Source organism: Suricata suricatta, chromosome 7 (genome assembly GCF_006229205.1).
Source record: "Suricata suricatta isolate VVHF042 chromosome 7, meerkat_22Aug2017_6uvM2_HiC, whole genome shotgun sequence".
Classification (NCBI taxonomy): domain Eukaryota; kingdom Metazoa; phylum Chordata; class Mammalia; order Carnivora; family Herpestidae; genus Suricata; species Suricata suricatta.
Genome location: NC_043706.1, coordinates 1,400,876 through 1,416,055, shown reverse-complemented (window position 1 = coordinate 1,416,055; position 15,180 = coordinate 1,400,876). Strand labels below are relative to the sequence as shown.

General features: G+C 54.3%; 5 non-coding genes across 5 annotated transcripts; 2 read left to right on the top strand and 3 right to left on the bottom strand.

Moving 5' to 3' along the window:
* The first annotated feature begins 757 nt into the window (after nucleotides 1–757).
* On the top strand, nucleotides 758–831 carry TRNAT-AGU. The gene has a single exon. It is a non-coding gene; the product is annotated as a tRNA-Thr (tRNA).
* A 1,205-nt stretch (nucleotides 832–2,036) lies between these two features.
* TRNAF-GAA lies at nucleotides 2,037–2,109 on the bottom strand. Its single transcript has one exon. It is a non-coding gene; the product is annotated as a tRNA-Phe (tRNA).
* Nucleotides 2,110–4,327: 2,218 nt separating this feature from the next.
* On the top strand, nucleotides 4,328–4,399 carry TRNAA-UGC. Its single transcript has one exon. It is a non-coding gene; the product is annotated as a tRNA-Ala (tRNA).
* Nucleotides 4,400–9,705: 5,306 nt separating this feature from the next.
* TRNAA-AGC lies at nucleotides 9,706–9,777 on the bottom strand. Its single transcript has one exon. It is a non-coding gene; the product is annotated as a tRNA-Ala (tRNA).
* Nucleotides 9,778–12,830: 3,053 nt separating this feature from the next.
* Nucleotides 12,831–12,903, bottom strand: TRNAR-CCG. The gene has a single exon. It is a non-coding gene; the product is annotated as a tRNA-Arg (tRNA).
* Between the last annotated feature and the right edge of the window lie 2,277 nt (nucleotides 12,904–15,180).

Below are 15,180 nucleotides of genomic sequence, written 5' to 3'. Positions count from 1 at the left end.
GGAGGAGGAGGAGGAGGAGGAGGAGGAGGGAGCAGGAGGACCACGCGCCCGCGCAGGCGCCCACCTCCCCGCCTCCTCACGCGGTGGAACCCCCGCTCGCACCACGCAGTGCCCTAGGGGAGGGTCTGCCCTGGCGTTTTCACACCCACCGTTGGCTTCCCCGCTGCCGCCCCCACCGCCCTGCTGGGCCTTGGTGACCGGTGTCCGCGCTCCCCGACGAGGGCCCGATTCCGGTGGCCGCTCCGCATACTCGGGTCCCCGCAGCCCCGCCGAGCGCCGGTGGCCGCGGCCCGGGCCTCAGGCGCAGAGCAGGGACGGCGCGGCCTGGGGGGTGCAGGGGCGCGGCCGTCCTGGGGACTGGGCGCCCCCCGAGGGTCTGAGGCCGCCCCCGGGGCAGAGGCAGCGGGAGGCGGAGACGGGGTGAGGCCCGATACTGGTAAGACGGGCGCACTCGGGCCTGCTGCTCTCCGCGGCCTCCCCGTCCGGGTCCCGGGGCTGGGGGGTGACGTTCGCACCGAGCCCCTTCCCCTCCCCTGCCCGAGTCCCCTGGGGCCCCATCGGGGTCAGCGGGGAGCTGGCAGAGCAAGGCCGCGGGAAGTCGGACTGGCCGTGCGCCGGCCCGGGTCGTCCGCGTCCGGGGGCCTCTGAGCAGGTCGGAGGCCGCGGGGACGCAAACCCGGGAAAGGGAGGAGGTCGCCCGGACATCCGCGGCGCAAAGTCCTCCTGATGGGAGAAATTCAAGGAGGCACGGGACGTGGGCTCCGTGGCTTAGCTGGTTAAAGCGCCTGTCTAGTAAACAGGAGATCCTGGGTTCGAATCCCAGCGGGGCCTTGTGGTGGAGGAGACATTTGCAGGTTTAATTACCCCGTTGGGGGACACTTCAAGACTACTCCGAGTTTTGCAGCTTTTGTTCCTACCATGGGCCTCCCTCCGTACTCTCCACAACCCTCTCCTCGCCGCCAACCTGGGACAAGGAGAATCCCAAGACTTTGGAAACAGAACAGAACAGATTTCGGTAACAGCCACACAACTAAGACTATATTAAGGAAGCAAAGAGCAGAGCGACGCTATTAGCCCGCTACCCTGTGTTCTCCATGTGCCTTTTTGTGAGGCAAGCCGCCATCCGATGCGCTCCGATCCTGATTGCATATAGTTTGTACGGATTACGTGAAGCCGGACAGGGAGTCCAGACGGCGGGCATGAATTTCCATAAATACGGGCCAGTGCTCCTGAGATGATAATTCAGCTATCGATTTGTGGGGACCCTGCGGGTGGCCTGAAGGTGGGTGATTGAATCCACGATGTGTGAAGGCGTATTGTGAATGTGGATTGATGCCGGTCAGGGCGGGCCAAGTGCAAAGTGGGAATGGAAGGTCCCTTACCCCAGAGGAGAGAAAGCCTGTCCTCCACGTTGGCCTGGCCTTGCGTCATTCTTCCCCACCTGCTGCGCTCCAGACCGTAGACTTGTCCCCGACCTCGGCGGGTGTCAAATCAAGCCTCGTAGCTGCTGTGCTGAACAGACATCCGCTGCTGCTCAGAGGATGAGCCTTAACCCTTTTGAAATAAGAATGTGGAGTATAATACGTGGTCGTCCCGAGGGCGTGTGTAAGCAATGCTGTGTGGCTTTCTCCCGGACACGGATTCTTCCTCCTGACTGTCCCTGTCTTTCAGCATATAAATATGTATATTTATATTTATGTGTATGTGTCTATCTTAAAGGAGGGGGAAAGGCCTCTCCTTTAAAGGTAGTTATCATTTAAAATGTTTAAAAATTAAAAGTAGTTATAAAATATACAATTTTTTCCTTTCTTCCTTCTCTTTCCATCTGTTAATGTATTTTTCATTTGCTTTTTTAATGTCATTCTAGTCACGTGGAAATAACATTGTGAATTATGAATTTTATTGTTCACCTTTATTTCGTACATCAGTTACAAAACATAAATTTTAAGGTGTAATTATTATGGAGTTTCAGGATGGCAAACAGATCTCAGGGTTAACTGAATCGTCTGTTTTAAGATCAACAAAAGCACTCTACCTGCCGAAACCCGGGATCGAACCAGGGACCTTTAGATCTTCAGTCTAACGCTCTCCCAACTGAGCTATTTCGGCTGCCCGTGTGCATCGTTTTCTGATCATTTCTTTTTCAATACTTAGATTGTTTTCATTTCCGTTTTAGGAGATTTCAGATTCTTCAACTGCTGTGGTCCAATACATGTACCTACCCAGAAATCGGGGGGATCTATTGTCATCCGCCTAGATTACTTGGGTCCGGTTTCTGGCAGATGGGAAGGTGGGTGGAGGAGGAAGACAAACAAGAGGTCTTAGGGTTTCCTCCGAAGGCCTTTCTGCTCTTCCTTGTCGGCTAATCCAGACACATCTCAGAAAATTAAGGAAACCAAAGAAAACATTGCGTGACGTTCCTTACATAGGAGAAAATCTTTGTGGCCCTGGGTCAGACAAATAGTCTGTAGATATGGCACCAAAAGTATAAAAATTGGATAAATTTGGGGCGCTTGTGTGGCTTAGTCATTAATCGCCCGACATCGGCTCAGGTCATGATCTCGGCGTTGGTGAGTTTGAGCCCTGCGCGGGTTCTGTGCTGACAGCTTGAGCCTGGAGCCTGCTTCAGATTCTCTGTCTCCTTCTCTCTCTGACCCTCCCCTGCACACCCTGTCTCTCTCAAAAATGAACATTAAAATATTTTTAATTGGATACATTTAACCTCATCAGAAAACTGTAAACCCTGCTCTGTGCAAAACATGTTTAAGAGAACAGAAAGGAAAACAGCCTTCGCAAGCCACGCGTCTGATAAAGGATTTGCCTGTGGAATGTATCAAGGGCTCTAAATAGGCAACAAAAAGAAAACACGGTTTTAAAATAGACAAAATTTTTAAGCAGACGCGTCTCCAAAGAAGCAATAAGGATGGTAAGTAAACAAAAGATGCTCGACATCGGTCATTAAGGAAAATAGGAATTAAAACTACACTGACCCACCACTGCGGTTATAACTTGCTAAAATGTAAAAACGCTAAGCATGCTGAAAGTTTGCAAGAATGTGGAGGAAATGAAACTCTCATATTCTGTTAGTGGCAAAGGAAAATAGCACTATTTTGAGACATGTCAGTTTCTTAAAACGTTGAAGATATACCTTCTCTATGAGGTAGCCACTCAAATCCTAACTATGTATCCAAAAGAAAAAATAAAACTATGTGCCCATACAATTCTGGCACACAATTATTCATATCAGTTTTACTTGTAATAGTCAATAACTGAAAGACTCCAAATGCCTTTCGATGGGTGAGCTGATAAACAAATTGTGGTCTATCCATACCATGGAATATTCCTCGTCATAAAATGGAATAAACTATTGATATGTACATATGGGTGAATCTCAAAATAAGTATGACGAGTGAAAGAAGACCAAAAAAGTAAATACAATATGATTCTATTTATCTAAAACTTTAGGAAACACAAACTAATCTGTAGTGACAGGAATTAGATGACCAGCTGCTTGGGGTTGGAGAGGCAGGGAGGGAGATGACAGAACGTGAACCCACGAACCTTTTCTTCCCCTCTCCATCCCCTTCCCTCCCTCCCTCTCTCCCCCTCCCTCCCTCCCTCCCTGCCCCTCCCTCCTTCCCTGTCTCACTCTTTCCTTCTCTTTTGGAGACTTGCCTGCCAGAGAGCCATGGGGTTAAGAGCATTTCTCAAGATACAGAATGGATGACAGCAGCAGGATTGGAAATAAACGATGATGATTTTCATTCTGCACATAGGATGTCAAAATGCTTCCTTGGTTTTCCAGGGCAAGAGATCCCGGTCTTGAAAATGGCTGATGGGAAAGACAAGGTTCCTTGTAGAGGATGAAGGAAGAGAATAAGTACAGACCAGAGACCCTTGACGAAGTGGGTGGGTGTGGACAAGACGGTCAGTGAAGATTCGGTACAGCGACCTACGGAGGAGGAAAACACCATGGAGAAAAAGAGAATGAAGGCACGTGGAACTTCCAGTTGGAGACTTTCCGAGGGAGCGCTTCTCAGAAAGAAAACAAAATTCAGGCATGAGGACGGGAAGATCTTAGACAAGCCTGCCTCTGGCTGGGGAGAACCTAGGAGCAGGAATACTATCAGTTTGGATGTAGCATTTACTATTATTGCATATGGCCAAAAAAATCGATTTAGAAATAGAACTAACTAGTGGAGTTAACAAAATGCATTTCTGGCACGCGCGCGTGCGTGCACACACACACACACACACACAGCTTTGCCTGAAAATACAAGCATTAGTTGTATTTCCTAATATATCACAAAACATGCAGCATCTGCTTGGGGGTGTAGCTCAGTGGTAGAGCACATGCTTTGCATGCATGGGGTCCTGGGTTCGATGCCCAGCACCTCCAGGGCTGCGTCCCTTTTTCCCCTCCAGTCTCCTTCAGAGAGAGGGTTGCCAGCCAAATCTGTTTTTCTTCTGCCTTTTGTCACTTTTTTTGCCTGCTCACATGGAAGGTAAACAGGATTGGCACCACATAAGAAGGAAGAAAGGGGAAGGTTGATATTCAACAGCCCCAAATGCAGCCAACATAACCAGCTTTGTCACCCAGACTTCCAGTTTACAATAGGAAGTAAGAAAGAGGAAGAGAGGGGGAGAGAGAAGGGAAGCGTGGGGAGAGAAGGGGAGAGAGTGAGGGGGTGAGGGGATGAGGAACAGGAAGACGTAGGGGGAGGGAGAGAGAGAGAGGGAGAGATAGAGGAACCCAATTTCTTTAGCCTCAACAGCTAATCCTAAAGACTGGGGCGTGGGGCAGGTTAGGGTGACGTGCGCGGGGTTCCAACTGTCTCTGGAAAAACGCCTTGGCCTGCGAACTGAAGCCTCGGCCGAACCTCTATTCGTGAACCTTCGTCGCATACCAGGAATAGAACACCTGCATTCCAACATGGATTTTTGTTTCTTCAGGAAGAGCCTGACAAATGACAGAGTAAGGAAAATCCCTTCTCGATCTGCATTAATTTTGGAGACAAAGTAACGTTCCTCCTTGGCGGTAGAGAACGCGCCACCTTCTGATAAACCAGGTTAAGGAGGGTTCTTGCCTTCTAAGAAGTCAACCGCTTCCTTGTTTCCTCCCGTCCCACTGTGTCTGGAGAAGATGAAGGAGCGCTAGTGTTGTGCTGTGGAGGCAGGAGACCCTCCCTGTTAGTAAGCAGTATTTCTGCTCAAAGACTGTCCTTTGGGGACTGGTGGCATCAATGGCCTAAGCGACCTGCACTTTCTGCCTCTGCTCCTCTTGGAGTGGCCGCTCTGGGAGGCCGCCTGCAAGGAGTCTTCGAAGGATCACTGTGCTGGGAGGGAGCCCAAGTGAGAACCACGAAGAGAAGAGGGAACAGAAAACCGAGCCGGTGGCACTGATGCCATAGGGCAGCGCCTCCTCAAACCCGGGAGGCCAGCCTTGCTCCCAGCTCAGGGGCGAGCAGAGAGCGCCCGAGCTGGCTGTAGGCGCAGAGGAAGGCCCGGCCAGAATTTCTGACCCAGGGGATTGTGCGCAAACGTAGTAGATGGCTGTTTAAAGTCACTCAATTTTGAGAAGTTTGATGCACAGCCCTGCATAACTCAAATCGTCCCAGATTGGCAGAAATAGACAAAGAAGACCTAACCACCTTATCCGGAAGCTGAGAGTCGGAATTGGGACTTTTATTCGTGTTCTAAGGAAAACGTAAGACCATAGCGATGAGTATAAATGTTTTAAGAGTGAGATCAGTCTAGGAGCAATCTCATTTTTTTTTTGTTTTTCACAAATACCAATAATAAGTTCCTTTTCTACTAGTCTTTTTAAAAATGTATTAAGTGTATATATTTAGAGAGAGAGGACAGAGAGAGGGGGGGGGGAGGGAGGGAGGGAGGGAGGGAGAGAATCCCAAGCAGACTCCGCGATGTCAGTGCAGAGCCCACCCTGGGACTTGCTTCCACGACCCTGAGATCGTGACTTGAGCCGAAATCAGTATCTACTAGTCTTAACGGGTAACTTTAAGTGGTTATCGACCCTCCTCCTAAGAGGCACTGTCCTCCCAGCCCACATGAATGTCCTAGATGTTTCAGATTCAGAAACATCTAGAGAATTCCAGACTCGGGTTATACTGTTTAAGAGACATCCCCAGGAGGCTATCCTGTAGACAAACTATATCCTATCCAAACCCCAACGGTTCATTCCCCCCTGACTGCTCCGCACATACTCCCAAAGCAAAAGCAAACCAACAAACCAATCACAACAAGGACCAAAAGAACAGAATGCGAGCCCCTCCGCCTGTATTTACTGGGTTCTGCAGAAGGCATCACCGTCTGCACCATTCAAGCTGCTGGGCTTCCTAAGTATTTGCTCCAGTAAGAGTCCAAATCGGCGTCATTGCTCCTCGTTCGGTCAGATTTCTCCCTTTCCTTTCACTGTTAAGTCCACTGATCAGCTTACCTGGCGGACCCTTGTAAGAACCTGGGAAGTTGCCTGCCTGGATCAGGACGGGTCACAGTCACTGGACCGGGCACATTCGCGGCTGCCTCATGCCCTTGCTCCTCGGCGGCCTGCTTCTCGGAGGCCAGCTGCGTCATTAGCAGTCTGTGACCAGCGGAGGGACACACTGGCGGAGTTTAGAAAGCTCCAGTTGGTTTCCATATAAAAACTGGAAATAACGAAGAGGAAAAAGAAAACAATTCCTCAACAGACCTGAACTCTCCAATCTCACGTTAAAAGGCTAACACCTCACAGAGCTATAGACCACGTCACAGCAAGGCCTCCCTGAACTAGTCGCGCTGGACACCACTGGTTTCTCCGACAGAAATACGTGGGCCACAGATGCAGTTGATCCCCGGAGGCCTGGGCGCCTTGGGGTGTAACTCAGTGGGAGAGCGCGTGCTTCGCATGTATGAGACCCCGGGTTCGACCCCCGGCTCCTCCATCCGTGCTTTTTCGTGCTCTTTGCCGTGTTCCCCGCTCCCGTTAAAAACAGATATACAGTCCAATGTATTCCCTTCAATACCATCCCGTTCCCACTCCGTGGGACTTGATGCCACCCCAGACGCGGGCGTTCCCAGAGGGAGAAGACGAGAGGAGAAAGCCGCCTGGAGCCCCAACTTCAGCCGCATCCACAGAGCCGGGGTTTCATCTGGCAGAGGCCCTGAAGAGCCGGGCAGAAAGAACAGAAAAGAGGAAAAATGAATCTGTGAAGTTTCTGAGGTTTGACGAGCACTGTGCGGTCCCAGGAGCGGGGGCCGGTCTCTCCTGCGCGCCCAGCCCGCCCCCAGCGCGTCCCCGCCGGGTATATAAAGGGACGGGTATATAAAGTCCTTGTGTTTAAACCAATGGCACTTGCTAGAGTCCGTGCCAACTTCAGAGTGTGGACCGTCTGCTCGGACCTGTTTTCCGTGCGAGCCGCCCGCGGCGGGAGCGCACCAGCCTCTGCTCCTTCGTATTAGGAACGGTTTCGGAGTTTTTAACCGCGGCGTCGGGAAATCTACAGGATGATGCCTGCATTCCCTCCTTTGGGAAAACCAAAGGCACGTTCCTCCTCGCTCCTCCAAGGTCCGAGAGGGAGCAAGGACCCACCAGCAGCTCGGTTTCTTCCTGGGCTCCACCCCAGGCGGCCGGTCACAGCGCCCCTGTCGGGACAGTCTCTGGGCTGTGGCCATCCAGGCATGTTGGCGTCACGCTCCTGGTTAAATTATTTCTGACCCAAGGCCAAGTGAGTGAGCTTCCTTTCTCTTTGATTCTTCCTCTTGACTCCTGACCGGGGCGCAGGTGTCAGCAGGCGAAATAGCTGTGACCGTCATGCTCCATTTTGTCACGCCTGGATTCTCCGGGCACGATTTTGTTTTGCTCTTGCTCTTTCCGGCTTGGCCTCGCTGGGTTTGGTTTGGAGCCCTGGAACTGCCTGAGGGAAGCTTTCAGGCAGCTGCTAAATAAAACCCGTGACAGGTAGTGAGTCCCTCCTACACCCATGTAACTCACCAGGGCATCCGCATTTGGGATACATTTTTTCCAGGGGGAGGGGGTAACTGACCCCCAGAACCTGGAAGCCTCAGCCCCGGACATGCATGGCCCACCTTAACTCAGGTGGCCTCAGGTTGGAACCCAAATGTGCCGCTCCACCTCCGGGGAGTGTGTCGGCCTCACAGATTTCCCACTTCAGTACCCCCAGGGTCTTTGCACCTCCAATGCTTCTGGCGGTCGCTCCAGCAGGAAATGCTACCAGGGCACAAAAGAACAGAACCGGAAACATTGCCTCGAGGAATTTAGACCCAGATGGAAAGAGGAAACGGATCCCAAATAAAAACCAGCACGTGTATGTTGTCACAGTCACTGCTGTAGCGACCTGTGGAGCCCAGCATGGGGTCAGGACCCGGGCCTGGGCCTCGCCTTCCGGAGACCCACAGCGAGGCACCAGGGGGCGGCGGGGGGACGGGGGGCTTTCTGGACGCAGAGCAAGAACCGCTTCGCAGCAGTTTTACTGTCACAACACCCGGAGTTTGTGGACAAATATTCAAATCTCGGCCCCACAGTGGCTTCCCTGGTGTTTTTCGAAGTGATCCTGGACCATCGTCTTTCACTTTCCACGGGATTCTCTCCTCCCCGTGCGGAACCTGCCCCTCGCTGACTCTCCCTTAACCGCGTGTCACTCTCCGGCCCCCCTGCGCTCCGCTCCCCGAATCACCGGCGAGGCTCCCGTCGTCGCTGAGAAGTCGCTGGAGTGCGCGCCCGGGGGGTGGGGGGGGAGGACGACCTTGAGGAGGAAGACGGTGAATAACCCCGCGGCTGCCGACCCTGGGGGCCGTGCGGGGACTCGGCGAACGCGCACCCCCTGTCCCCGGACGGCTCCGGCGCGCACTGACCGCCCCGCACCTGCGGCGGGTGTAGGGCGGCGTCTGTGCGGTGGAAGCATCTGTCCAGACGGCTTTGTGCACCGTGCTTCCCGGAGGAGGCGGCGGGCGGCACGGGACCGGACGCGGTGAGCGCAAGGGGGCAGCAGGGGCTGGAGGAGGGGCTGGGCCTCCGCACCTGTGACCTCCACCTGCGCGCAGGCTGCGGGGCCTCCGTCCCCTGTTTCCAGCAGCAGGTACCCTTCCTCCTGCGGGAAGTGGGCTTAAGGCGCGGCTCCCGCGGGAAGGTAGAGCCCCCTTCTGCCCGCGGTCCGGGCTCTGAGGGCACCTCGCTACCTCCGCGAATAATCGTTCCCACTTCGGGGGCCCCCTTCGCCCGGACTGAATCCTAGACGCCCCTTCACGAGAAAGAGCTGGCGATTCGGCTGACCTTTTGCTGCCCAATCAAGATTCTGGGGGATGGGGCGGGGGTGTAGGGGCGAGTGGGGACCGAATGACGGAAGGGCAGGTGTCTCCTGAGCCAGCGGTCTGTCCGCTGAGGCAGGCACAGCCGAGGGAAGTGGGGTGGGGGTGGGGGAACCGAAGGGAGTTTCTGCAAGGGCCTCCTGCCCGCCTTCTCTCTCTTCTTCCCACTGCTTAGTAATAATAACTAATAATTATTAGTAATAATGAAAACGGCCCAGTGCTTGGCCTTCAGGTGGATTCTGTACTGTCCGAAGCAGTCCGGTCGGGAGGTTAAGGGGCAGCGGACCATTGTTTGTGTAAATGGTTTGGCACGTAAATTAAAAAACGAACGCCTCCCGCTTGGACTGGGAAGTGAGGCCGAGCCTCCAGGCGCCGGCCGCATGGAGGTGCCGGGGATCGAACCCGGGGCCTCGTGCATGCTAAGCACGCGCTCTACCACTGAGCTACACCCCCTCGGGTAACAGCGGTTTGGGGACCGCGACAGCATCGTCTGCACGTGTTGGGCAGGTCCCTCCGTCTCCGAAATCTCCGGACTGGGTCCTGCCTCGCAGCTCCTCCCGGGGGAGAGACGCATCCTGAACCGAAGACCCCTCACCTTCCCCCCAAGGGCTGCGTCGGCCCCCGCCCGCCGCGAGCTCGGAACCTTCGGATCCCCTCATCTCAGAAAACGTCCTTCTCCGCCCACGAGGCCGGCAAACAGACAAGGGGTGGCGCGGGGGACACAAGGACGCGCTCCGTGGGCCCCGGAGACAGTCGGTCCCGGAGTGGAGTTGGGACAAGAAGGAACTCGTTCACAGCACGGGACCCACAACCGGCGACGGGTGTGTGTGTGTGTGTGTGTGTGTGTGTGTGTGCGCGTGTGCGCGTGCGTGTGTCGGCCGCGCTCCGCACGGTTTGGAGACGCGACGCGGCTTTGTTGGGGCGCCGCTGTGGCTCTGGTTTCGAGGACGACGCACGAGAGGACACGGCCCGGCCGCTGCAGCGTCCACGGCACAAGCCGTCTGTGCACCACGGGGAGCCCAGGACGCTGGGAGCGAAGTACGACACAAACGCGCCCTCTGTGCCCCCCCCCAAGCCCCGCGTGCGCCCCCGACTGTTCTCAGTCCCCGAGGCGCAGGGTCGCCACTTGTACCTTTGCGAAAAACTCGGTGCGGCTGTTAACGCAGAGGCGAATTTCGGGGGAAATCCTAACGCTTCCGGCCGGAGAGCCGACGGGGAGGAGCGGACAGGCGCCCGCAGAGGCCGCGCTGTCAGCGCCCCGGGAGGCCCGTGGCTGCGCCCCGGACGGGGCTGCGGAGGGGACCCGCGGAGGGCTGCAGAAGGGCGAGCGGAGGGGGCGGCGGGGGAGAGGAGGGCGGTGGTGCGGGGGGCGGGGAAGCCGGCCTCGGCCCCGGCGCCGCCCCGTGCTCTCCCGGCCGTGGGAAGAGACCGCAAGTCCCGCAGGGACGCCTGGCGTTGCCGACGGTCCCGGGACCCCGGGGACTTCCGGTCGCAGCGGACGGAAGCCGAGCGTTCCCAGGGCGCAGCGGGAGCGGGGTCCCGGGGGTTTGGGCGGCGCCCCCTGAACGCACCCCACGCGGAAGCAGCGCCGAGTCTAGAAGCCCGTTCTAACCCGGTTTTCTGCTCCGGCGTTTCAGTGGCAGCGACGGATTTTTAGCGTGTTTGGGTTTCAAATACGGACGAGAACGAGCCGGAAGGTTCAGCAGTGACTCAAGGTCTTCGGCTCGAACTTGGATCCTCACGGAAACCGCTGCGCACCTGACGGCTCAGTCGGATACGCGCGGGCCCCGGCTGGGGAGTGTCCACGCGGGCCCCCGGGGGTCCGCGCCCCGCCGCTCCTCGACTCCGGTCCGCAGGGGCGCCCGCCCCGCGCCTTCCCGCCCGCGGGATTCCCGTCTTGTGTCCCCCGCCTGGGACGGAGGGGGGACGGCTCGGAATCGGCGGCGCGCGCCCCAAGTCGGCCTCGTGTTACCGTGGGCGCTTGGGAGGACGCGCGCGAGCCCCGCGGAGGAGCCACTGCGCGGACCCTTCTAAACACTCTCTTCTCCGCATGTCTCTGAGAGAGGCCGTTTTTATTTTTACTTTAGAACAGGAATACATTTGCAGGAAAAAAAACCAGGATGTTACAGCGATTTCTAACATCCCTGCGTCCATTGCCTCATATGACTAACATTAAGATGGCATACTTCTAAATTAATAAACGTTGACACATTTTATTAAATAAACGTCATAATCTATTCAGATTTCCTACGTTTTGAGCCTAGTGGCCTTTGTCGGTCCCACAACACACCTTCCATTTACTTGTATGTGTCTAGGCTTTTTTATTCTGTCACAGTTTCTTTGATTGTTCTTGGTTTTGATGACTGTATTAATCAGGGTTCTTCCTGAGAAACGAAACCAGGAGCCTATGTAGAGATTGTAAAAAATCCAAATACAGTAAAAAATCAAAGTCAGATCAGTGAAACAGTATTTAGTAAGGGTTTACTGTGCACCAAGAAACAGTTCCTGAACTCAAGAATCTTCAGTTCCAAATCTGGTAAGAAGCCCAGGGGCATGACATCACAAGATGGCTTATAAAGTGAAAATGAGGAAATTGTTTAACCTTTAAAATGGTTGGTTATTACAAGCAGGGGGTGGTTAAAAGTGATTATCTTATACCATTTTAGTAAGATGATGTAAGTTTCTTTTGTGATTATTAGAAACATGTACAGGAAATAACCTCAGTTAAGTTTTACTTGTATTCATGAAATAAGCTAGATTTGGGTTTGCTTATGCGGCTTACAGGGTTTTGTCTGCTTGGGGGGTTTTGAGCATATTCTCACTTTATTTCATTGTAACAAGATATATGTAAGAAGAGATTTAATGGAGGAATTGGCTCATGTACTTATGGAGGCTGAGAAGTCCTATAATCTGCCATCTGCTTGCTGAAGAATCAGAAAACCGAGTGGCATCATTCAGACCCAGTTGGAAAGCCTGCTAACCAGGAACTCAGGAGGTCTGAGGGCAGGGAAAGGTCAAGTTCCCAGCTCAAGCAGAGAGACCGTCTCCTTTTCTTTGCCCTGCTGTTCCTCTCTGGTCCTCACTGGTGAGGGCATATCTCTTCACTCAGTCTACTGAATCAAATGCTAACCTCTTCCAGAAACACTCCGAGACACACCCAAAAATGTTTTACCAGTTATCTGGGCATCCCTTAGCCCAGTCAAGTGGACACACAAGACTGGCCATCACAACGACTGTGATAGTTTAGAGGAATTCTGGTCAATTCTGGTTCTTCTGTGGGGCTTTGAGCCAGAACACCCAGGTTGACGACAATGTTGGTAAATTCATTCACTAGTGCTCTGCTGCTATCTTCACTGATTGGAGGCCACGAGCAAAATGCAGTGCCAGTTTCCAAAAAGACTTTACACAAAGTCTACAACTTAACTTTAAGTTTCCAAAGACTCCTTCAGGGTCCGTCCAGTTGGAAGTCAAATGAAAATTACATTTCTTACTCAACAAGAAAGCTGCGACCACGAAGGGACTCGAACCCTCAATCTTCTGATCCGGAATCAGACGCCTTATCCATTAGGCCACGCGGCCAACCCACGGCTGGAGTGCTGCCAGACCCATAAGCTAAGATAGAGAAGGTTTCTCCTTTCTAAGTTAATGTTGCAGCTGGAAAATTCAATTATCAACATTCAACAAACAAACAACCCCCCTCCCAAACAAAAGGAACAAAACCCCTTCCGAGATCCCTAACAACCGTTACTTAGAAAAGGTGCACGGAGGGGACAGAGTGACGCGATTCCTCCAAGGTCTGCGTCTCAGTCGCTGGTAAAGACCACTTGGGGGGAGAGAATTTGCCGGGGGAGAAATAAGCGCCCCAGGGGCCCGGACCCCACGGGGAGGGCGCGCCCGGGTGGGGTCGGCCCTGACCTGCGGGCTTCCCGCAGGGAAAAGTCCGGAAGGTTCTAGCGAGGGCGCCCCACCCGAGAGGCCTGCGGTGACGCGGTGGAGACACTTAACGGAACCCATTCGCGCGGCGCCTTTCACCACCGGACCCGCCCCCGGCGAGGGGAGGGCTCGCCCCAGTGCGGCGGGCGCTGGGTCCTCGGCCTCCGTCGGAGGCTGGCTCGGGTGCCAGGTGCCAGGTGCCGACCCCCAAAGCCCTCCAAGGCGGGGAGGGGGCGTGGGCGCACACCGCGCGCACGAGCGTCGGCCTCCTAGACCCTAACGGCCCAAGGGCTACCCACGCTCCGCACACCCCGGCGCATCGACCCGGGATCCGCCCAGGGACACTTAGTGTGAAATGTGCGCCGCTCAACTGTCGGGGTGGGAAGGATGAGAACCCCCCACCAACTCCCCCGAACTAAAGCGACGACAGATCCCCCGTCCGCATCCTCTCGGTCTCTGGAAGCGTCGAAGCAGACTACACTCTCTTTTCCTGTGTCCAGCACCCTCCTCCCCGGACGTTGGGCCTCCTCGCCTCTGCACGTGTAGGTCCGTTGCCGGATCCGCTGGGCAGGCGAGTTAGGTCAGGCCGAGGAACCATTTTAGGTCAAGCTCAGGATGGGATGTTCTGACTTACACGATTTTAGCAGGACCGGTCACCACTTCTGAGACCAGTGGATGCCAAGGGCTAAGGCGTGGACCAGGCGGGTCTGGTTGCAGGGGACGGTTGCAGATGTGTCCTACGGCACTGCCGCAGCTACGCCGGGTCGGTTCAGTGAGAGGACTGGGGGACTCCCGGTGGGCCCCTGTTTGGGGGGCTGAGGGCACCAGTACACGGGGTCACACACCTGTCGGGAAGGAGGCCGCGCACAGAAGTTGCAGCCACACGAGCCTTCCCAGGCTGGGGTGTTCTGGTTGCGGTTCCTCGTATCCTCCCTTGTGGACTTCGTGCTCAGGGAATAGCAGGCCGAGACCCCAGAACGCCGCCAAGTTTTTAAACACTGGTTGTTTTTGTTGTTGTTCAGTTTGGGAGGAACGGGTTCACCGGTCGGTGTTAGCATCAGAGGAAGGTTCGTGGACCGAGCAGAGGCATTTCTTTCTTGCAGAGAAGGCGACGAAGTGAGGACAGGAAGACTGGCACAGAGGTTTTAAAAATGATACTAAGTAGCTCATAAGTAGCTTTTGAAAAGCATATAAACTTTTCTTTATAGGGATGATAACCATTTCTCTCCAAAACCAAAACCATTCAGTGCTCCTTTCTCTGAGATCTTTATTAGTTTGAATTTGTTTTTACATTTATTTATTTTTGAGAGACAGAGTGAGATGGAGCACGAGCGGGAGAGGGGCAGAGAGAGGAGACACAAAATCCAGAGCAGACTCCAGGCTCCAGGCCCCGAGCTGTCAGCACGGAGCCTGGCGCAGCGCTGGAACCGTGAGATCATGACCTGAGCCGAAGTCAGACGCTGAACCCACTGAGCCCCCAGGTGCCCCTTCTGTCTGTGAGATTTTTATCCGATGTGCTGCAGGCAGCCTTTCTTTAAACTTTTTAAGTATTTCCAACAAAAGTATTTTGTGAGGGATCCAGAGAGGACTGGGAAGCGTGGAGTCTGTTCCCGCTGCATCAGTCTGTCTGGAGGGCGTCCATAGTCAGGAGAGGCTTCTATAGTTCTGAAACAGGGTTCTTACTCCCTTCCCTTTTGTTTTTATTTTTACTAAATCAGACCGCCTGCTGAACCCCGGATCAAATATCAGTTTACACCTTTAGAGCCAGAATCCCCCAACTTGGTTATGTCACCACTTATCATAGGGTCTAATACTTTCTTAACTTTTGAATTTGGAAAGCGCAGCATGTCCTGGGAGTTGGGATTCGAATCGAACGTTTGCCCAGTTACGCAGGAGGAAGGGTCTGTAGTCCTGAAGATCTGG